Source organism: Callorhinus ursinus, unplaced genomic scaffold, assembly GCF_003265705.2.
Source record: "Callorhinus ursinus isolate GAN/ISIS: 27379988/994484 unplaced genomic scaffold, GSC_fseal_2.0 scaffold81, whole genome shotgun sequence".
Taxonomy (NCBI): Eukaryota; Metazoa; Chordata; class Mammalia; order Carnivora; family Otariidae; genus Callorhinus; species Callorhinus ursinus.
In genome coordinates, this window is record NW_027397143.1 from 725,058 (window position 1) to 750,757 (window position 25,700).

At 35.0% G+C, this 25,700-nt stretch overlaps 1 pseudogene; it reads right to left on the reverse strand.

The window, feature by feature from the left end:
- Positions 1–15,257: 15,257 nt before the first annotated feature.
- On the reverse strand, positions 15,258–15,614 carry LOC112816276 (anaphase-promoting complex subunit 13-like; annotated as a pseudogene).
- Positions 15,615–25,700: the final 10,086 nt, after the last annotated feature.

Sequence of the window (25,700 nt, forward strand, 5' to 3'; positions counted from 1 at the left end):
TTAACAGATGAAAATATTGTCAATCAATAATTAATTATTGAGTCAATGATTAATGAATTGAGTGAATGGTAAATTCCCCCTAAATATTTAATTACAAAGGCACAAACTGAGAATTATAGCAGCAACAACCAAATATTTCCTTTCTTTAAAACATATATTACCTAATATTATATAACATAATGAAATTGATGTGAAACTTTTAAAAATGATGTTTTTACATTAAGAAAAAAGACAACAGGGCACCTGGGTGGCTCAGTTGGTTAAGCGACTGCTTTGGCTCAGGTCATGATCCCAGAGTCCTGGGATTGAGTCCCACATCGGGCTCCCAGGTTGGCGGGGAGCCTGCTCCTCCCTCTGGCCCTCTCCCCCTCATGCTGTTTCTCTCTCTTTCTTTCATAAATAAATAAATAAATAAATAAATAAAATCTTAAAAAAAGAATAAATAAAACACTATTTATGTATTTTCCCATTTTAGAAAATAAGTATAAGATCTAATATACAACATAAATTTTCTAGAGTATTACAATAGGATAGGCATAATGAGGAACCATAGGTTAAATATATTTCTTAAAAAAATTAAATTTTGCCTGCTTTATATCTTTTAGAGGGCTACATAATCTTTTGTTCCAGTATTGACCTTCAAATATTTCTTTCGTAAAGACCTAAGGGTATCAGTCTGAAATGTAAACATCAAAAATGATAGTATTCCCTTCTCTCTGTCACTGTGTATGTTTAACCTAGACACACATGACTCCAAATTCTGCTTGCTTGTGATACCTGTCATGAAAGTTCTATTCTTCTTTTGGATAGAAGCAATTAACTAACACAGATAGCCCCCCAATTACTAGATGGATTTAAAATGATGTGTAGCAAGAAGTATTGTCAAATTCTTTTAGTTAAGGACACAGTTTTTTATTATATATTCTGAGACATGTAAGTAATGGATTGAACCAGATTGGCTGGAAAAGTGGGTGAGATTTCTTTCTCTCTTGCAATCTCACTGAGTGTTACATAATCAATTTCATTAGCAGATTGCTTACAATAGGCACTGCAGTCTGGATTGGTGCTTTATTTCTTTAAGATTTTATTTATTTATTTATTTGACAGAGAGAGACACAGTGAGAGAGGAACACAAGCAGGGAGAGTGGGAGAGGGAGAAGCAGGCTTCCCGAGGAGCAGAGAACCCAATGCAAGGCTCGATCCCAGAACCCTGGGATCATGACCTGAGCCGAAGGCAGACATTTAATGACTGAGCCACCCAGGCACCCCTGGTTTGGTGCTTATTATTCATAATCAATTCATTTATTTTTATTGAAGAATAATTGACATAACATATTACATGAATTCCAGATGTACACCATAGTGATACATTAAGAAATTTTCACGAAAATGTCTAGTTAACTATCACCATACAATGTTGTTAAAATATTATTGACTATATTCCCTATGCTGTTTTTTACATCCCCATGTCTTATTTTATAACTGAAAGATGGTACTTCTTAATGGCCTTCATTTCTCATCTGTCCACCCATCCCTTGACCTCTGGCAACCATCAGTTTGTTCTCTGCATCTATGATTGTGTTTCTGGATCATTTGTTCATTTGTTTTGTTTTTAGTTTCCACATATAAGTGAAATTATATGGTATTTGTGTTTTTCTGTCTCACTTATATCTTTTAACACAATACCATCTAAGTCCATTCATACTTTCACACACGGCAAGATTTTATACTTTCTTATGACTATTATTTCATGGTGTGTGTGTGTGTGTGTAACTTCTTTCATTATCTATTTACCTAGTCACAGATTAGGTTGTTTCCATATCCTGGCAATTGTAAAAAAAAAAATGCTGCAATTAATTTGGAATGCATGTGTCTGTTCATATTAGTGTTTTTGGTTTTTCAAATACTTAGAAGTAGACCACTGAATCATATGATAGATCTATTATTTTTCTTGAAAAACATCCATGCTATTTTCCATAGAATATGAAACAATTTGCATTCCCACCTACAGTGCATAAGGATTTCCTTCACTCCACATCTTCACAAACACTAGTTATTCCTTGTCTTTTTGATACTACCTATTCTGACAGGTGTGAGGGGGTATGTCATTATGGTTTTGATTTGAATTTTCCTGATAGTTAGTGACACTTAGCTTCTGACAACTTTGGATTTTTTCTAGGGTATATTTTGCTTGGGTCATGGTTGATATTTTGGACTGGTTTCATACACTTACCCATTCTTGCATGGGCAGAATGATTAGAAGGAGGAAATCACAACAAAGGAAGGAACCACAGGTAATGTTCTCTGACACAGAGCTAATCGATATGGATATAAGTAAATTTTCAGATATGGAATTCAGGGTAGCAATATAAAGTTAATAGATAGGCTTGAAAAAAGCGTAAATGACAATACAGAATCTCTGGGAGTGGAAATGAAATAAAATCAGGTTGAACTTAAAAATCCTATAAATGAGCTGCAGTTGAAATTGGATGCTCTAACAGCTAGGGTCAATGAGGCAGAAGAGACAATAAGTAATCTAGAGGACAAGCTGATGGAAAATTGAGGAAAAGAGATAAAAACAACTAATAACCCATGAAGAAAGGCTTAGAGCAATTAATGATGCTACAAAATGAAACAATGTCAGAATTATTGGGGTCCCTGAGGGAGTGGGGAGAGAGAGAGAGAGCCAGAAGGTATATTGGAGCAAATCATATCTGAGAACTTCCCTAATCTAGGGAAGGAAGCAAGCATCCATGTCCAAGAGGCAGAGAAGACACCTCCCAAAATCAATAAAAATAGCTCAATACCCCAACGTATAATAGCGAAGCTTGCAAATCTTAGAGCCAAATAAACTATTTTGAGAGCAGCTAGGGAAATGAGGTTCCTTATGTATGGAGGGAGGAACATCAGAATAATATCAAACCTATCCACAGAGACCTAGAAAGCCAGAAAGGGTTCGCAAGATATATTCAGGGTACTAAATGAGAAGAACATGCAGCCAAAAATACTTTATCCAGAATGACTGTCATTCAGAATGAAAGGAGAGATAAAGATTTTCCAGGACAGACAGAAACTGAAAGAATATGTGACCACCAAGCAAGTCCTGCAAGAAATATTAAAGGGGATACTGTAAGCAAAGAGGGACCCCCAAGAGTGACATAGGCATAAATAACAGAGACAATCTACAGAAACATGGACTTTACAGGCAATAAAATGGCACTAAATTCATATCTTTTAATAGTTACTCTGAATGTAAATGGGCTGAATGCTCCCATCAAAAGACACAGGTTATCAGTTTGGATAAAAAAAGAAAGAACCATCCATATGCTGTCTACAAGTGTCTCATTTTGGACCTAAAGACACCTCCAGAATGAAAGTGAGGGGTCGGAGAACAATTTACTATGCCAATGGACATCAAAAGAAAGCTGGGGTAGCAATCCTCATATCAGAAAATTTAAAATTTAAACGACAGACTGAAGTAAGAGATGCAGAGGGACACTATATTATACTTAAAGGGTCTATCCGATAAGAAGATCTAACAATAGTAAATATATATGCTCCCAACATGGGAGCAGCCGATTATATAAACCAATTAATAACCAAAGTAAAGAAACACATTGATAATAATACATTAATAGTAGGGGACTTCAACACCCCACTCATAACAATGGACAGATCATCTAGCAGATCAAAAAAGAAACAAAGGGCTTTGATGTCATCCAGTAAATGACACACTGGGCCAGATGGACTTTATAGATAGATACAGAACATTCCATCCTAAAACTACAGAATATTCATTCTTCTATAGAGCACCTGGAACTTTCTCCAGAATAGATCATGTATTGGGTCACAAATTAGGTCTCAACTGATACCAAAAATTGATATTATTCCCTGAATATTTCAAACCACAATGCTTTGAAACTGGAACCCAATCACAAGAAATTTGGAAGGAACTCAAACTCTTGGAGGTTAAAGAGCATCCTGCTAAATAATGATTGGGTCAACCAGGAAATTAAAGAACTTAAACAATTCATGGAAACCAAAGAAAAGGAAAGCACATCAGTTCAAAACCTATGGAATACTGCAAAGGTGCTCCTAAGAGGGATGTCCATATAAATCCAAGCCTCGCTCAAAAAATTAGAGAAATACGTACTGTTGCTATATGCATTTTTATAATTATTTTTATTAAGTTCAAGTAGTCAACATATACTACATGATTAGTTTTTGAGGCAGTGTTCAATGATTCATTACTTGTTGTAACACCCAGTGCTCATGCCATCATGTGTCCTTCTTAATACCCATCACCCAGTTACCTTATCCTCCATCACTCCCCTTTCTGCAACCCTTAGTTTGTTTCCAGGGCTCCAGAGTCTCTAATGGTTTGTCTCCCTCTCTGATTTCTTCCCATTCAGTTTTCTCTCCCTTCCTCTATGGTCCTCTGCGCTATTCCTTATATTCAACGTATGAGTGAAACCATATAATTGTCTTCTCTGCTTGACTTATTTCACTTAGCATAATCCCCTCCAGTTCCATCAATGTCAGTGCAAATGGTGGATATTCATCTTTTCTGATGGATAAGTAATATTCCATTGTATATATGAACCACATCTTCTTTATTCATTCATCTGTTGAACGACATCTTGATTCATATATACAATGGAATATGACTCAGCTATATGTATTTTTGAAAGTTATACAGGATGTGATTGACTAAAACACCATAGCAATCCAAGAGAAAAACCCAGAGTATAGGGAATTCAACACAAAGACCAAGAAACAGAACTTCCATATGTATGCCTGGGATGAAGATATAACAGAAACAGACCTCTTTGAATACAATGAAATTATTCATTTTAAATATATGGAAAATATATGTAAAAAGGGAACATAGATGAGATTTTTAGAAGAACAAATGATTAAAAACATGCAAGTGAGAAAATGGAGTTTAATGCCAACTTCAGGAAAAATGACTCATAGTATATGACAGGATATACTGTGCTAGAGCACTACTGAATTAGCAGTAAAAGACATTTGCATTGTCAGATTGACACAATAACTTAATGTGGATTTAACCTAAAAATTCAATATGAGTTTAAGAGCAGTGTGTGAGGACGTGAGGTGAGAAGAGCACAGTGTGGGATAATTAAGTAATAATCTTTCATGTTTGAAAGATCATTCTGGAAAATGATAAATAATGAAATAAGAAATTATATAGTTAAGAATACAGAAACATCAGAGGCAAAAAGCCAGAAAAATTGACAGTGATTAGTTCCAGAATTTAGGCAGAAATGGGGTATAAAATTCCTGATTTGGAAGTATTTTTTAGTATTGTTTTACTTTTGAAAAATTTTGATTTAAAGATAAGGGAACTTGAGGTGCCTGGATGGATCAGTCACTTGTGTCCAATTCTTGGTTTTGGCTCAGGTCATGATCTCAGGGTTCTGAGATAGAGCCCTGCATTGGGCTCCAAGCTGGGCATGGTGCCTGTTTCAGACTCTTTCTCTCCCTCTCTTTCTGTCCCTTCCCCTCCACTTGTGCTCTCGCTCTCAAAAAAAAAAAGAAAGAAATATATATACATATATATAATAAAGAAAAAGGAAATTAAATGAAATTAAAACCCTTCCCATATTGTTAGGATTTCAGAGATGATTATGGATCCTGGGACCACCATATTGTAGATGTAAGTAAACCTTAATTGTAGGCATAGTACTTGAAAATTATCATTTTTTAAAAAATTAATTTACAAAATGATAAATACCTAGTGGGCTCAGAATTTATAATTGGTAACTCAGTTTTTACAATACCATCAAGTTAATTCCCCATACTCAACTATGTATTACCGTAGAAAAGCTATTGATAATTTTTCCTTCATAGATTGTATTTACTTTTTTAACTTTTAAATTTATATTTTGGTAATTTTTAAATTAATTTTATCTGTGTCTTTCTGACTATTTTCTCAAGAAATCTTTATCAAAAGAATTACTAGGCCAATGTATCTGGACATATTTAGCTTTCTGTTTGCTTGCCTTTTTTTAACACTAGGACACTTTATCAAGTCTTTTGACAAAAACGAACATCCAATTTGAATTCATACTTTTGACTAATGAGGATGGAATATTTTCAACTACTCTGTGACGCTATTTAAATGCTTTATTTTTGTGGAAAGTTATTTTTAGTTCTTTGACAACATTTCAATTGAACTTTATGTTAAAAACTTGATTTCAGGGGTGCCTGAGTGGCTCAGTCCTTAAGTGTCTGCCTTCAGCTCATGTCATGATCCCAGGGTCCTGGGATAGAGCCCTGCATCAGGATCCCTGCTCAGTGGGAGGTCTGCTTCTCCCTCTCCCACTCCCCCTGCTTGTGTTCCCTCTCTTGCTGTCTCTCTCTCTGTCAAATACATAAATAAAATCTTAAAAAAACACCTTGATTTCAATTTTGCTACAAATTCTTTATCCAATTTACAAATTTTTACTTGATTGATTTCTCATGTTTTTGTGTACAATAAGTTCTGAATTGGAGGACTGAGCCAAACTTTTAGAGTTTAAAGTTACCTCTCTTTCTTTGTTTCTTTCTTTTTTGTGGGGAGTGGGAAGTATGTATATTTATCTTCCTGTTCAATAGCATGTCTTTCATTAAAATAAATGTTTATCATCTCTGTTAAGAGGCATTGATACCTCTTTTCCACATTGATATTTTTCATTTAAACAGTGTATTTTGTGCTTTTTTCTATTAACCCATCGGCTGACAATTGCATGAATCCTCAACTGGATTAATGTTCATACAAAACCAGAATTTTCACATTGGAAGTGACATTGAATTTGAACATTAAATACACTTATCTGAAACAAGGACTTTTGTTAAAACCAAAGTAATTTAAACACCTTGCCAAAGATCCTGCAGGTGGCTGGATACAGAATACCCTGGGATGCCAAAATTCTAAATCATATCCTGACAGCAGCGAGCAGAGAGCATCTTTTTAACTTTTAAGTTTAGCTTTTTGTTTGCTTTCCTCTTTTTAACACTAGGATGTTTTACCAAGTCTTTTGACAAAAGCAGGCATCCAATTTGAATTCATACTTTTGACTAATGAAGATGGAATATTTTCATCTAATCTCTGACACTATTTGAATGCTTTATTTTTATGGAAAATTATTTTTAGTTCTTTGACAACTTTTTAATTGAACTTTATGGGGCCACCGAACATTTTTTTTCTAGGCTCAGTTTTACAAGAAGGGTCATGTTAAACTTAACAGAATTAATGAAATGAATACAAGTTTAATGGGTTTAGTTTAAGATAATGATATAGGAGAATGCTAGTCACTCCTTGTGGAAACAATGAGTCTACAGCTACAGATGGAAGAATATTTTCGAGAAAAAATAACTGAGCAACTCCTACACATTAAGTGAGTGAGGAAAAATGCTACACTGAAGTAAAGAGGGGAGGCAGAGAAAAACTCACCATAAATCCCACCCCCACACAATAAACCATAATTGGGAGGGAACTCAGAATGATGAGTTTTTGCCAAATGAGCAAAGGATTTGAACCCCACATCTGGTTACCCAACTATTAAGATCTATACCGAGAGATAAGCCCTAAAAACATCTAGCTTTGGAAGCCAATGGGATTTGCATCCACAAGACCCATGGTCTATAGCAAACTGAGAAATAGTTCTTAAAATGTTCACAAGCACTCACCTACCCCATAGTAAAGACTGAAGGGGAAAATATATTCCATAAAAATGGAAATCAAAAGAATGTTTGGGGAGGTTTTACAATGGTATCCAAAGAAAAACAAAAACAAAACAAACAAAAAATTACATTAAGACAATATTGTAATGGATAAATAGGTCATTATATAGTGATTAATGGGTCAATGTAACAAGACGATATAATATTTGTAAATATTTATGCACCTAATATAGGGCTACCTAATATATGAAGGAAATATTAAAAGACCTAATGGGAGAAATACACAGCAATACAATGATAGTAGGGGACATCAATACCCTAAATTCATCAATGGATAGATCATCCAAACAGAAAACCAATAAGGAACCATTAGCCTTAAATGACACATTAGAGTAGATGGACTTAACCCACATAGACAGAACATTCCCTGCAAAAGCAACAGAATACACAGTCTTCTCAGGTGCACAGGGGAAATTCTCTAAAATGGATCATATGTTAGGTCACAAAACAGTTCTTAATAAATTTAAGAAGATTTGGATCTTTTTTTTAAGATTTTATTTATTTGAGAGATAGAATGAGATAGAGAGAGCATGCGAGGGGGGAGGGTCAGAGGGAGAAGAAGACTCTCTGCTGAGCAGGGAGCCCGATGTGGGACTCGATCCCGGGACTCCAGGATCATGACCCGAGCTGAAGGCAGTTACCCAACCAACAGAGCCACCCAGGCACCCAAGAAGATTTGAATCTTATCATCATTTCAAACTACAATGGTATGAAAATCATAGTCAATTACAAGAAGAAAAAAATAAAATTTACAAATATGTGGAGATTAAACAACATATTACTGAAAAACCAATGTTTCAAAGAGGAAATCAAAAGAGAAATTAAAAGAAAAATACTGTGAGGCAAATGTAAATGAAAATACATCATACCAAATCATAGGGGATGCAGCAAGAGCAGTTCTAAGAGGAATGATTGGCTTCTGTTAAACACATTTTATTGTAAGAGCTGGTATGACGCTATTTAAAACTTAAAAATGTCCTTTTTATGCAAATGGCATTTTAATTTAATGTACCAAATTGTTTATCTAGTTTTTATAATATGATTTAAACAGATCCTTTCTGAGATGACATTATCTAACTTTACTTAGATAATGAACAACCTATATCATAATAAGACACTTTGTAATTAAATCACATTAAAAAGAAGATTCCAAGCAACTGTTATATGTTACTTTTTTTAAAGATTTTAATTTAGGGGTCCCTGGGTGGCTCAGTGATTGGGCATCTGCCTTCAGCTTAGGACATGATTCCACGGTCCTAGGATCGAGCCCCACATCGGGCTCCCTGTTCGGCGGGAAGCCTGCTTCTCCCTCTCCCACTCCCCCTGCTTTTGCTCCCTCTCTTCCTGTATCTCTGTCTGTCAAAGAAATAAAATCTTTAAAAAAAATAAAAAAAATAAAGATTTTAATTTATTTGAGAGAGACACAGCACAGCGGGGAGGGGTAGGGAATTCTAGACAGACTCCCTGCTGAGTGCAGAGCCTGGGGTGGGGATCGATATCCTGACCCTGAGGTCATGACATGAGTTTAAATTAAGAGTCAGACACTTAGCTGACTGAGCCACCCAGGTGCCCCCCCCCATTATATGTCACTTTAAAAATGTGGAACAATGAAACAGAAGCTTCAGTCATGAGAAGATGTTTGAAAAACAATTGAAATACACAGTGCAGTGGCTATAAGTCTTATCATTTAATCAATCTTATGCATTCTGGAAGAAAGAAAGACTTCACCTTTACACCACTTGCACTTTACTTTGCACAGATATTTCATTATTAGTACAATTTAAGGGGCAAATCTCTTTCTGAATATAGATTTCACTTTGGATCAAATAATTGTTTGTAGCAATAAGTGCTTAATCACATACATGGAAAATCCTCAAAAATCCTTAATTCACATTCAAAGAACTAAAGAAGAAGAAGAAGAAGAAGAAGAAGAAGAAGAAGAACAACAACAACAACAACAACAACAACAACAACTAAAGGAGCCAAAAGGGTGTACTAGGAAGGAAATGGCAAAGATCAAAGCAGAAATAAATACAATAGAAACAAAAAAGACAATAGAACAGATCAAAAAAACTAAGATGTGATTCTTTGAAAAGACAATCAAAATTGACAAATCTTTAGCTGGTCTCACTAAAAAAAAAAAAATCGAGACAATTCAAATGAGTAAAGTCAGAAATGAAGAGGTAGATGTTACAACCATTACCACAGAGATACAAAGGATAACAGGAGCTACAGGGAACAATTATATGTCAACAAATTGCACAATATAGAAAAAAGGGATAAAGTTTTAGAAATGTACAGCCAACTGAGACTAAATCATAAAGAATAGAAAATCTGAACACACAGTTTAACAGTGAGGAGATTAAATTGGTAATAAATAAAACTTTCAACAAAAAAAGTGCAAGATCAGATGGCTTCACTGGTGAATTCTTCCAAAAATTCAAGAAGAATTTAGAACAATATTTCTCAAACTACTCCAAAAAATAGAAAAGGTGGGAATACTTCTAATCTCATTTCATGAGCACAACATTACCATTATACTAAAATCAGACAGGGATGTCAAGAAAGAAGAAAATTAGAGGCCAATATCCTTGATGAATACATAGATGTAAAAACCCTCAAAAATTGTCAAAATAAATTGAACAATACCTAAAGATGATTATACATCATGATCAAGTTGGGTTTATTTCAGGGATTCAATGATGGCTCAACATAGACAAATCAAACAAGGTAATACCCCATGTTAATAAATTAATGATAACAATCATATGAAAATCTTATTGGGTGAAAAAAAACATATTTGGCAAAATTCAGCATTCTTTCATGATAGAAAATCTCAATAAAGCATGTATAGAGGAAATGTACCTGAACATCATAAAGTCCATTTATGAAAACTCCACAGCTAACATTATATTTAAGTGTGAAAAGCTACAAAATTTTCCTCTAAGATAAGAAAATGAGCATATTGCCCACTCATGCTACTTTTATTCAACATTTTATTAGAATGTTTTATTCAAGGAACTGAGCATGAAAAAGAAAGAATAAAAGGCATCCATATTAGAAAAGATAATGAAAAACTGTTCACTATTTGCAGATGACATGGTATTATATATAAAATCCTTCAAGATGTCACCAAGAAGCTATTAGAACTAATGCATAAACAGTAAATTTTCAGGATACAAAATTTTCTGCATAATGCTGGTGTGTTTTTAATAATGATAATGAGCCCTCAGAAGAAAAACAAACAAACAAAGAACAATTGCATTTACAATTGCTTCAAAAAAGTAAAACACCTAGGGGTAAATTTAACAAAGAAGGTAAAAGACCTGTACTTCAGGTGTTACAAAATGATAAATGGAATTGAACACACAAATGAAGGGGAAAGTATACCATGTTCATGGATTAGAACAATTAACATTTTTAAAATATCCATACTACTGAAAGCAATCTACAGAGTCAATGCAATCTTTATCAAAATTTCAGTGGTATTTTTCACAGATATAGGAAAAAAGAATCCTAAAATTTGTATGGAACCACAAAATACTCTGAATAACCAAAATCATCACAATAAAAAAAAAAAGCTGAGATATTATCTTTCCCAATTTCCAATTTATTACAAAGCTATATTAATTTTAAAAGCTTGATATTGGCTTGTAAACAGGTACAAAGTCAATGGAATAGGAGACAGAGCCCAGATATAAACCCATGCATATATAGTGAAGACTTTTTTTTTTAAAGATTTCATTTATTTATTTGACAGAGAGAGGACACAAGCAGAGAGAGAGGCAGGCAGAGGGAGAGGGAGAAGCAGGCCTCCTGCTGAGCAGGGAGCCCAACTTGGGGCTCAGTCCCAGGACCCTGGGATCATGACCTGAGCTGAAGGCAGTTGCTTAACGAACTGAGCCACCCAGGTGCCCCGAGGACAACATTTTCAATAAATGGTGCTTGAAATACTGAACACCCACATTAAAAGAATAAATGTGGATCACTATCTTATACCATATGCAAAAATTAACTCAAAAAAGGCTTAAAGACTTGAATGTAAGAGCAGAAACAATAAAACTCCAAAAGAAAACATAGGTCATAAGCTCCTTGACTTTGGACTTGGCAATGATTTTTTTATTTGACATCAAAAACAAGATAACAAAAGCAAAAATAAATAAGTGGAGCTGTATCAAACTGAAACGTTCTGTACAAAAAAGGAAATCATCAAGAAAAATGAAAAAGTAATGTACCAAATAGGAAACAATATTTTCAAATTGCATATCTGTTAAGGGGCTGATATCCAAAATATATGTATATATAAAAACACAAAACATTCAATGCTCCCCCCCAAAAAAATCCAATTAAAAAATGGGCAGAAGAAGAATAGACATTTTTCCACAGAAAACACAGGTGGTCAACAGGTACATAAAACTATGGTTAACATTGCTAATCAGCAGGGAAATGCAAATCAAAACCACAATGAGACATTACCTCACACCTGTTAAAATAGCTATTATAAAAAAAAGAAGAAAGAAAGAAAGAAAGAAAGAAGAAGGGAAGAAAGAAAGAAAGAAAGAAAGAAAGAAAGAAAGAAAGAAAGAAAGAAAGAAAGAAAGAAAGAAAGAAAGAAGGAAGAAAGAAAGAAAGAATGAATGAGAGGAAAAAAGGACACCTTTGCACAATATTAGTGGGAATGTAAATTGGTGTAGCCATTATGGAAAAAAATATAGATTTCCCCCAAAAAAAAAAAGAGTACCCTATGATCCAGCAATTCTACTTATGTGTATTTATCCAAAAGAAATTAAAACACTAACTCAAAATGATATATGCACTCCCATGCTGCAGTGTTTTTTGCAGCATTATTTACAGTATCCAAGACATAAGCAACTCAGTTGTCTATTGATAGATAAATGGTCAAAGAAAATGTGTTATATATAAACAGTGGAATATTATTCAGTCGTAAAGGAAATCTTGCCATTTGTAACAACATGGATGGAACTCAGAGCATTATGCTCAGTGAAATAAATCAGAAACAAATAGCATATGATGTCACTTATGAATGAAATCTAAACAAACAAACAAAAAGACCTATGAACTTGTAAATATAGAGAACAAATTGGTGGTCACTAGAGGTGGAACTGGGGTGGTGGCTGAAATGGGTGACTATGATCAAAAGGTACACACTTCTAGTTAAAACATAAATAAGTTCTGGGGATATAATGTACAACATAGGGATCATAGTTAATAATGTATTATGACTGAATGTTGTTAAGTGTGTACATTTTGAAAATTCTCATCAAAAGAAAAAATTGTAATTATGTGTGCTGATGGATATTAACTAAACTTATTGTGGTGGTCAATTTGCTATCTATATACCAAAATATTATGTTGCACACCTGAAACTTATGTCATAATATGTCAATTATTATCAATTAAAGACAGTAATTTATAGCATCTTCATATTGTTTACATTTTACAAATAATTTTTTCTAATTGAATTATTTTATCATCACAAAGATTTTGAGAAATTAGGGATCATGTACTTTAGGAGAAGATGGCTGAGTTCCAGACATTTTCGGATATTACATAAACACAAATCAAAATTAAAATAAAAAGGGAAACATATTCAGAAAGGCAGAGATAAAATGACACATAAAATGAGAACAATCCTCATGTTTTCTGGTCCAGGAAATGGGAAAAGAACTGAAGCCCTGGAACACTCTGTGGAATAAAATGATTACTGAGCTAGGCTCCAGTGTAAAGACAAGCATGGCTGTTCCTCCTTCCCACTCACCTGCAACTCTCCAGGGAAGGGGGACTGAGAGCTGAAGGGTGCTGATGCCCAAGCACAAGGGCTGCACTCCAGGCCATGTTCTCAGGGGTGTAGGGTTAGACCTCTCTGCCCTGATGCTCATGGGCCACAATCTTGTTGCCAGAAATGCTGTTAAAATTATTGTTCAGTAGAAACTGGCTCACCAGTTTTCAGCTCCCAGCATCTCAAGAATGAAAGTGAGGAGCAAGTGGACTATGCAAACTGACCTATTCTTTTATGTAACAAATTTCCAAATAAAGAAGAAAGAAACATAAACACAGTTACAGATCATAGGATGAAGCAAACATCTCATATAACAAAGAACACTGTGTTAGTAAACTCTTTTTCAAACTTGACTCTCTGATTCAGGGTTTCATTTTCTTTCTTAATTATGTTAAGAATTGTAACTAAGAATGGTGGACAGAATGAGGGGAATAATTTCTCAGTGGATGATTTATTGTCCTGAAAAAAGGACATTTATACACATGAACACCATTTTGTCCTAAGAGAGGGTTGGATGGATAGTAATTATTAGATAAATTCATTTTTTAGCATATTTCTATATTAAACTCTTCCTGGAACAAATGGTAAAAGTATGTTGACATACGCTACCTTTGATGTATGTACCCATATGTAACTACCCAGGTAGTTAAGATCTGGGACTAGAGGGTGTCTCAGTTCTCACAGGCTATTGGTCTAAAAGATTTTATGAAAAACAAAATGAGACAGCACCATGAAAAATGAGAAGGAAGTATTTTCCTTTTTCTGATTCACAGTTGATATAACTCTTAAGAAAGGTGATTTTTTTTAATTAAGTGAAAGTCTTGTACTTTAAGTACCTTTAGCATATTTGGGCAGCCCCTAGTAAAAATATATGTTTTAAAAAAGTAAAAACTAAAAGTCTACTTTATTGTTGTGGGTTAAGAATCATTTATATATCTGATACAAGGGTGATAGAGCTGGAGTTCTGGAAAATATCTAATCAGATATCCACAAGAATCAGAAACAAAGGGTACATATGGTATGAATCCATATAAAAATGACATTTTGGAAAAGCTATTCTTGTCCATAGGAAAGGTAGCAGAGAAGTCAGAACAGTGGTTGGAGGGAGTCACAAGGGAGGGGATTGACTACGGAGGAGCAGGGAACATCTGTGAATCAAATTATTATATTTTTCAGGAAAAGAAGAGACAAATACTCATTTGGTCAATGAGAATTATAGCACATGTAACTGAGAATAGGTTATTATCCAAATAATGAGGTTTTCAAATCCCTACAAATAAAGAAAAATGCAAGCAGGCTAATAGAAAAATTATCAGAAGTCATAAAAAAACACAACATAAAAGGACACCCAAATATTAAAGAGGACAATCACACTGGTAATTAGGAAAATGTGCTATCACTTTGTAGGCACAAGTTTGACACTCTCTTCCAAAACTGAACCACAAACAAACCACAAACAAACATAAAAAATTGCAAGGTTGTGATGCAATTGTCACATTTCTAGACTGATGAGGAGAGTATAGAATAATGAGGGGGCTCTGGAAAGTCTTAGTGCAGCTTTAAGCTTACTAACTTTAAAAGTATATGTGACATAAACTAAGGAAATGTTTTGAAATCATAAAAATTATAATTATTTAAGTTTTGAATAATTATTTAATCTTGTGAATTTTGAATAACTTTTTTTAACATTTTGTATTTATGTATTTTTCAAAAATCTGTCCATGAAGAAGGAGCCAGGGATTAGTTTCTTATAGGGGGAACATTCTCATGGAGATACTGAAAGGCCAAGTCGGTCCACTTCATTTCTTGTTCTTTAACAGATTCTGTGGTGCCACCGTTGTCCTGTTCAGGTTCAGGAATTTCATTCTTTAACCCACCATCCTTGGCACATATTACAGTTTACCTGTGGTATTGCAACATCCTCATAGGGCAGCTTGTCTTCTCACCAAGCATCTTCAATCAAGTCCAAGATCCTTCCATCTCTCTGTACCTCACTGTCCATTCTCCTGCAGCTTTGATCTTGTCAGATCCGGGCCGGACCCAGGGCTGCACCCGCCTCCACAAGGCTCCCTCTCAGCATCACGTGACCCTTGAATAACTTTTTGATTTGTTTTTGTTTTAATCCCCCTGGTTGCAGATGGCGAAAATACTTTGCAATGGTAATATGTAAGGAGAAGATTAGCATAGTGATCAAGATGACAGATACCTCTCAGGAAGGAGAAAATTGTTCAGGACAGAAGAGGGGTACAATAGTATTCATTGTATTGATATCTGTATATATCTTAATCACGTTTACAAGCTGTCTTTTAAAATTACTAAAAAATACAGTTAAAAAAAAAAGAACTGTCAGTGTTGGTGAAAAACGTTGCCATGACTGCAGCTGAAAGTGACACATAAAGAGGAACATTTTAGGTATTGGGGAGAATTTGGTGGTAAGATTATTTCCCAACCTTAATGTCTGGGAAAACCTTTAATACATAATCACATGAGCTGTGTGGGTGGGCTTTGTCATTATTGTTTCAGTATTCAGCAACTGTCCAGTAATATTCTGGATGAAATGGCAACTAACTGTGTCTTGAGATCATTATTCTTGCTTTTAATCTCCTCCTCACAGCCCTAGGCAAATTGAAAGCTGCTGTAGATAAGGAACTTTCTGGAATCTCCCATAGAAAAGGAAACGGAGTAGAATAAACCTCTCAGTTTAACCAACTGTGAATTATTTTTAATTACTTAAGTAATCTGACAGGCACAGATAGGTCAAATGCCATTAGTCAATGTGAATATTTGTGAGAATTCATCATAATGAGCCTGTTCTATAGTTGAAAATAAAAATCATATGCAATATAGGCTTAAGTCTTTAATCAGTTAGCTTTAAATTTTCAAACATAATTAACAAACAGTGTTATATTAGTTTCAGATGTCTTATCAGTTTTGAAAATGACTGAAAAATTAAAAACAATAAGAATGTGTAAAATAGGTATCAAAAGAAGAAATATTCATTGGAAGGAAATATATTGTGTTTACTTAATGAAAAGAGATGAAAGTCATAGTATCAGCTATAATGCAAGCAGCTAAAAATATATTAAGCACTACTATCATATGTTAATTGAAAAGGGATTTGTATTCCAAAATGTCTTCACAGGTATATGCTAATTTCCTAATCCCTAAATCAGCAAAGTCAAACTCTCACTCTTTGCAGATGATATGATAATTTATGTAGAAAAGCCAAAAGACTCCAAAACTGCTAGAACTCATACAGAAATTCAGTAAAGTGGCAGGATATAAAACCAATGCACAGAAATCAGCGGCATTCCCATACAGCAACAACAAGACAGAAGAGAGACAATTTAAGGAGTTGATCCCATTTACAATTGCACCCAAAACTATAAGATACCTAGGAATAAATCTAACCAAAGAGGCAAAGAATCTGTACTCAGAAAACTATAAACTATAAAATACTCATGAAAGAAATTGAGGAAGACACAAAGAAATGGAAAAATGTTCCATGCTCATGGATTGGAAGAACAAATATTGTGAAGATGTCAACGCTACCTAGAGCAATCTACACATTTAATGCAATCCTTATCAAAATACCATCAACTTTTTTCAAAGAAATGTAGCAAATAATCCTAAAATTTGAATGGAACCAGAAAAGACCCCAAATAGCCAGAGGAATGTTGAAAAAGAAAAGCAAAGCTGGTGGCATCACAATTCCGGACTTCAAGCTCTATTACAAAGCTGTCATCATCAAGACAGTATGGTACTGGCACAAAAACAGACACATAGATCAATGGAACAGAATAGAGAGCCCAGAAATGGACCCTCAATTCTATGGTCAACTAATCTTTGACACACAGGAAAGAATTCCAATGGAAAAAAGTATCTTCAACAAATGGTGTTGGGAAAATTGGACAGCCACGTGCAAAAGAATGAAACCTGACCATTTCCTTATACTACACATAAAAATAGACTCAAAATGGTTTGAATACCTAAATGTGAGACAGGAGTCCATCAAAATCCTAGAGGAGAACACAGGCAGCAACCTCTTCGACCTCAACCACAGGAACTTCTTCCTAGAGACATCACCAAAGGCAAGGGAAGCAAGGGCAAAATTGAACTATTGGGACTTCATCAAGATAAAAAGCTTTTGCATAGCAAAGGAAACAGTCAACAAAACCAAAAGACAACCGACAGAATGGGAGAAGATATTTGCAAATGACATATCAGATAAAGGGCTAGTATCCAAAATCTATAAAGAACTTATCAAACTCAACACCCAAAGAACAAATGATCCAATCAAGAAATGGGCAGGAGACATGAACAGACATTTTTTCCAAAGAAGACATCCAAATGGCCAACAGGCAAATGAAAAAGTGCTCAACATCCCTTGGCATCAGGGAAATCCAAATCAAAACCTCAATGAGATATCACCTCACACTAGTCAGCATGGCTACAATGAACAAGTCAGGAAATGACAGATGTTGGCGGGGATGTGGAGAAAGGGGAACCCTCCTACATTGTTGGTGGGAATGCAAGCTGGTGCAGCCACTCTGGAAAACAGTATGGAGGTTCCTCAGAAATTTGAAAATAGAGCTACCATATGATCCAGCAATTGCACTACTGGGTATTTACCCCAAAGATACAAATGTAGTGATCTGAAGGGGTACGTGCACCCCAATGTTTATAGCAGCAATGTCCACAATAGCTAAACTGTGGAAAGAGCCAAGATGTTCATCAACAGATGAATGGATAAAGAAGATGTGGTGTATATATATATACAACAGAATATTATGCCGCCATCAAAAAAAAACAAAAAAAAAACAAAACCGAAATCTTGCATTTGCAATGACGTGGATGGAACTAGAGGGTATTATGCTAAGCGAAATAAGTCAATCAGAGAAAGACAAGTATCATTTGACCTCACTGATATGAAGAATTCTTAATCTCAGGAAACAAACTGAGGGTTGCTGGAGTTGTGGGGGGGTGGGAGGGATGGGATGGTTGGGTGATAGACACTGGGGAGGGTATGTGCTATGGCGAGTGTTAATGAAGGGGGAGAATCGGAGGGGGAGATGAACCATGAGAGACTATGGACTCTGAGAAACAAACAGGGTTTTAGAGAGGAAGGAGGGGGGAATGGGTTAGCCCAGTGATGGGTATTAAGGAGGGCATGTATTGCCTGGAGCACTGGGTGTTATAGGCAAACAATGAATCATGGAACACTACATTAAAAATAATAATAATTAATTAATTAATTAAAAAAAACTCCAAGCAATCAAAAAAAAAAACCAAAACAAAACAAAAATGCAACAACAAAAAAACATTTAATATTTTTAAAATAACCCTATATGCCCAGGGTTAATTACAAAATCATGAATAAAAATTCCTAGACCAGGCGCCTGAGTGGCTCAGTCAGTTGGGTGTCAGGCTTTGTCTCGGGTCATGATCTCAGGGTTGTGGGATTGAGTCCCGTGTGAGGCTCCCTGTTCAGTGGGTAGTCTGTTTCTCCCTCTGCCAGCCACTCCCTCTGCTGTGCTCTCTATCTTGCTATCTCTCTCTGTGTGTCAAATAAATAGATATAATTTTATCTATTCCTTGACCTTTTTCTTAAATTTTCAAATACTTTTATTATAAGCATTCCTGACTTTTAAAATCATAAAAACATAAAATTTCCTTTAAAAAGGAAAGAAAACTCATGACATAATTTTTTGTTAATTAATACAGTTCAAAGATTAAGATATTAAAATAAAAATATTTTCCTTAACAAATCAAACTTTTGCATGAATGATAACGAGACTGTTCTATAGGTTGAAAAAAAAAGTATTCAAAGTGAGCATAAGACTTTAACCAATGAGTTAATTTAAAAATTTTGAAAAACAAAACATTAATTAATAATTATCAAAAAAGATATATTCACTGGGACTCAATGTGATTATTCAATTGATTAGTTCAGAAAAACAGCTGGAGGGCATGATATTCTGTATTAATGCAGGCAAGTACAAATATATTTTCCTTTGGGATCATCTTTTTAATCAAAAGTTTTCATGTTCTAAAAAATTTTCAGCTGGTATCTTCATTATTTTCCTAACCCGAAAAAACTTAACAATTTAAAAATAAGCCTATATGCTCAAAGAAAATTGCAAAACCACTTATAAAGAACAACAAAATAATTGGTTGCTAAATCAAAAATTTAGAAAATTAAGACACGGAAAGTTTCCTCAACTAATCAAACTATTCTATCAATTGAATATAAGAATTGCGATGATTAGGTCTCTGCCTTATTCTATTCTTACCTGATGGTACTGCCTCCCTGCCACCAACTCAGGTGATGATTTTTAAAGCTGCATGGAAATATACCACACAGATATTCAACAATGGCTAGTTGGGTCATTATTTATCGATGAGAATAAACCTAATTTTTGTAATAGGCTGAATCTTATTTAATTTTTCTGAAACAATGCCTGTGGTACCATATATATATATGATTCCTTGTTCCCCACACAAAGTTCCTAAAAACTTTGAAATTTACTGAGTTATAGTAGTGTTTTATTCATTTATTTTCTTTTGTTGTTGTTATTTCTAATGAGCCCCTTTTGCCTCTTCTGAGTTCATGTTATTGAGGTGACTCAAGATGGGGCCCATGATAACTTCAGGATGAAGGCTAATCTCCAGAGGAATGATCCACAAGATTAGAGGGTTATAAAATTAGAATTACGTGCACCAATCTATTGTCTCTGGGGACAGAGGGCTGAAAATTTTCAGTCATCAGTGGCCAATAATTAAAACAATAATGCCTATCCACTAAAACTTCCATAAACAACTCCAAAACAAGGAGGCTAAGAGAGTTTCTAGGTTGGTGACCATACAGAAATGCTATGAGGGTGGTGCAAGCTGAGATTGAAATTACTTCTAGCTTAGATATATGATGAGTATTATGATGTATAAAATTACTGTACCTACTTCACAAGGGCCAGGACCTCTACCCCATTCATTCATACTAGATCTAGAGGCTGACAAATGATATTGTTATTGGTTACCAAATATATTGGCTCCCTCAAAATGGAAAGAAGTCCCAATTTTTGTGGCATTAATTCCATTCACCAGCACCTGTTGTAGCTTAGGTTGCAATAGGGAAGTGAAAGGAGGTCAACATCCCTTCTCACTTAGAAAAAAGGTGTCAGAGTGGTCAAGAGAGGTAGCTCCCACCTCTCTAAATCCCAGGAAACTTCAGCAATTTTCTTGAGGTGATGCTATTTGGAAACTGAGGGGGATTTTGGTAATGGTTGTGTACTTTCCTCATTTTGTAGGGATTGACTATGGGATCAACTTTCTCAGTCCCAAAGGATTCCCTTTTGATTTGCCTGCTAACACATTGGAGTCAATTTGGACAACAGGATTTAAAGAAGCACCTCATCTTTTCTGTAATAATGCCTGGCCTCAATGTTCTCTGGAGGATGATGAAAAATGGCTCATTAACAGGTCCTTAAACATCAATACTGTTTATAAATTAGACTATTTTTGTAAGTGTTAGGGAAAATGGACCAAAATCCCATATGGTCAGGCCCTTACGGTCCAGTGTCAAAACGCTGATCAGTCCATCCTCCTTTAGGTGGCCTAAGGACACCCCTCTCCTTACCATCTACCCCTCAATCCGTCATCACTTCAGCAGCATCGACCCTTCTACTTCTGTTAATCCACCAAGTCACCTGTAATCTGTCATGTTTTCTCTGTGCCCCCACCTTGCCTCTCTCGTAAACTGGTTGCTGCCAAGATCCTGTACGTGTCTCCCTCTATTTTCCTGAGTCACTCATCTCCTCTTTTTTTTTGCTTCTTCTTTAGTGTGTCAGATATAGAATATGTTTTAAGAGAACTGGATGAATGTTTCCTGACACTTGTTGTGTATGGGTTTTTCTCCCTCATTCACTTCTAGGTTAATGACTATGATAATTGGAGCCAATTATCTGGTGTAACTACCTCAAGATAGGGACTTTAAGGACTATTCCCAAGCAGCTGCTGAAACTCCTTTTGTTTCGGGGAGGTTCCCAGTCTTCTCCAGCCCAACATGGGTTGCCTATGTTCACTTTTTGTTGGTGTATAGAAAATATGTGTTTATTCCCCCATCCAAGCTGACCAGCTTTAGGACTGGGAGTCCACTTTCTTTGCCCCCAGGAACTTTTATCTTCTTCCAACCTTGCTGGTGGCACTTTAACTCTTTTGCCTCCAAATTCCCCTCCTCTTGTTTCTGCCCCACTATGGGTGCAGCTTGCATAACTCACTCCTATACCATCTTCCATGCCTCTAGTGCCATTGGCTGATGCTCCTCCCATTGGTATCAAGGAGTAAAGAGCACCCCAAGCTGTTGCACCACCGCCTTATTAGCTTCAACCTGGAGGACATACTTAATCAAGATGCAGAGTCCCAAGGGTTCCTTTAGACTTAAACTGTCACTTCCTTTTCCTATAGGTGCCCCAGGTAAAAACTGATAGTGGAGAACAAATTGATTGACTTTTAAGTGGACCCAGATTTAAGATTTAATTTAAGATTGTTAGTTTAATTAAGGTAGACATGTCTTTAGAGTTATCAGCATTAAATATAAATCTTTTATTCTACCAAGGCTTACTAAAAGTCAAATTAGCTCATGGGATTTCTGTTGCAATTTTTCATCAAGATAATGAATTAAAATGACGGTTAATTTTGTCTGTGTCAAAATTTTCATGGGTAATAGTTTAAAAACAAGTAGGTTAAATAAATGAAAACATTTATATATAAAACTTTTAATAGCTTTCAAAATATTTGGTATCCTGACTCCTTGAAGTTTTGCTAAGTTAAATGATAAATTGGATTGAATTCATTGGGTAATAAAGTCTTTTCCAAATAAGATAAAAAAGTAAAGCACTGATTACTGAAGATAGTTTTATCATTTTTGGCTTCTAATTGCAGGAATTTGAATATACTTGGATCTGCTGGTAAACATGTTTTTTTGAAATACTGTACTAGGGAAAAACGTAAGTTTTTAGAATTATAAAATATATTTATGAATTTCAGACCTAAATAATTCTGGGTAAGTGACAGTTCACAATTGGCGACTACTTAATTTTCACTAGAAGCCAAAGTTTCTGAGAGTTTAAATTCTACTAAATGTAATTAAGACTGATGGAAATAAGGAAAGAGAACTCTGTATTCAAGAAAACATGGTTTTCAGGAAAGGAAGAATGAAGGGGGGAATCAGAGGAGGAGAAGAACTATAAAAGACAATGGACTCTGAGAAACAAACTGAGGGTTCTAGAAGGGAGGGGGTGGGGGGATGGATTAGCATGGTGATGGGTATTAAAGAGGACACATACTGCATGGAGCACTGGGTGTTATACGCAAAAATGAATCATGGAACACTACATCAAAAACTAATGATGTAATATATCGTGATTAACATAACATAACATAATAATAAAACATAAAAAATGGCAAAAAAAAAGAAAACATGCTTTTACATGTGGGAATACAAAGAGTGGGAATACATATTTTGAGGGGAAAAAAGGTAATTTTATCCTAAATGAGACTGGTTGTTTGGTGAGAAAAGGCTTAGGATAAATTCTGAATGAAAAGGAAAGCTGTACGCAACTAATGAATCATTGAACACTACATCAAAAAAAAAGTTTCAACCCTTATTGAAAACTTTCAATAAAATATTCTACATCAGCACTCCAAAAAAAAAAAAGAAAGAAAGAAAGAAAAAGAAAAAAAATAAAGAAAGCTGTAGAAGGTTTGTGAAGGGAAATCTTTAGAAAATTTGTGGTATGTGATCAGGAGTAGGGTAAAATGAATGGATTTAAAGTACAGTGGTACAAAATTGAAATTCTGCCTTTCTCTTTGTTAAAAAGGAAAAATTTCCTTGGATTGTTATTCTGCTCTAGGTAAGAACAGGTAAAGAAAGTTTTTTTCTTTCTCTTTTTTCTGCCCAGAAAACAAGGTTTTGTTTTGTTTTATTTTATTTTCCTTTATCTACCCAAAAAACCAAAGCTTCTATGTTTTGTCTTTATCAGGTATTTCATTGCTTAAGAAAGTTAAAAATTATCAGACTTGAATTATTAAAAGATTGTGTATCACAGAAATAACTATATTTCATCTTCAATTGCATTATAATAAACTCTCATATCACATCTTTAACCATGTCCATTTCTGAATTATTATTTTTTTGTCATTTATTGTTATTTTTCTGATGCTTTTGCAAAAGGCGTTTTGCTTTCAGGGAAATTCATAGAAAGGAATTTTGACAAATATAGGTGTTTGATACACTTAAAATCATAAAACTGACCTGAGTAAGAATTTCCAGAACTAATGGGAAAGCTGTATATCAATATCATGTCTTTTACATAAGCCAACTGTTAACCAAAATAAAGTCATATTGATAACAATACGTTAATTGTAGGAGACCTCAATACGCCACTCTCAGCAATGGACAGATCATCTAAGCAGAAAATCAACAAGGAAACAAGAGCTTTGAATGATACACTAGACCAGATGGACCTCATAGATACTTACAGAACATTCCACCCTAGAACAACAGAATATGAATTCTTCTCGAGTGCACGTGGAACTTTCTCCATAATAGACCACATACTGGGTCACAAATTAGGTCTCAACTGATACCAAAAGATTGAAATTATTCCCTACATATTCTCAGACAACAATGCTTTAAAACTGGAACTCAATCACAAGAAAAAATTTGGCAGAAATTCCAACACTTGGAAGCTAAAGACCACTCTGCTCAAGAATGTTTGGGTCAACAAGGAAATCAAAGAAGAACTTAAACAATTCATGGAAATCAATGAGAACGAAAACACATTGGTCCAAAACCTATGAGATACTGCAAAGGCGGTCCTAAAGGGGAAATACATAGTCATCCAAGCCTCACAAAAAAATAGAAAAATCTCGAATTCACCAACTAACTATACACCTTAAAGAACTAGAGAAAAAGCAACAAATGGTGCCTAAGCCATGCATTAGAATAGAAATAATTAAAATTAGAGCAGAGACCAATGAATTAGAAACCAGAAACACAGTAGATCAAATCAACAAAACTAGAAGTTGGTTCTTTGAAAGAATTAATAAGATCGATAAACCACTGGCCAAACTTATCGAAAAGAAAACAGAAAGGGCCCAAATTAATAAAATTATGAATGGAAGGGGAGAGATCATGACTAACACCAAGGAAATAAAAACAATTATTAGAAATTTTTATCAACAACCATATGTCAATAAACTGAGCAATCTGGATGAAATGGAGGCCTTCCACGAAACCTATAACCTGCCAAGTCTGAAACAGGAAGAAATTGACAAACTGAATAGGCCAATAACCAGTAATGAGATTGAAGCAGTGATCAAAAACATCCCAAAAAACAAGAGTCCAGGGCCTGATGGATTCCCTGGGGGAATTCTACCAAACATTCAAGGAAAAAATAATATCTATTCTATTGAAGCTGTTTCAAAAAATAGAAACAGAAGGAAAACTTCCAAACTCATTCTATGAGGCCAGCATTACCTTAATCCCCAAACCAGGCAAAGATCTCATCAAAAAGGAGAATTTCAGACCGATGTCCCTGATGAATATGGATTCCAAAATCCTCAACAAAATCCTAGCTAATAGTATCCAACAATACATTAAAAGGATCATCCACCACGACCAAGTGGGATTTATCCCCGGGATGCAAGGGTGGTTCAACATCGCAAATCAACCAATGTGATAGAACACATTAATAAGAGGAGGGAGAAGAATCATACGGTTTTCTCAATTGATGCAGAAAAAGCATTTGACAAAACACAACATCCTTTCCTGATTAAAACTCTTCAGAGTATAGGGATCGAGGGAAAATTCCTCAAATTCATAAAATCCATCTATGAAAAACCCACAGCAAATATCATCCTCAATGGGGAAAAGCTGACAGCCTTTCCCTTAAGATCAGGAACACATCAAATAATGCAATATATGTTAAGAAAAAAAAGAAGAAGGGGGCGGAGCAAGATGGCGGAGGAGTAGGAGACCTAGATTTCGTCTGGTCTCAGGAATTCAGCTGAATAGAGATCAAACCATTCTGAACACCTACGAACTCAACAGGAGACCGAAGAAGAGAGTAGCAACAACTCTCTGAACAGA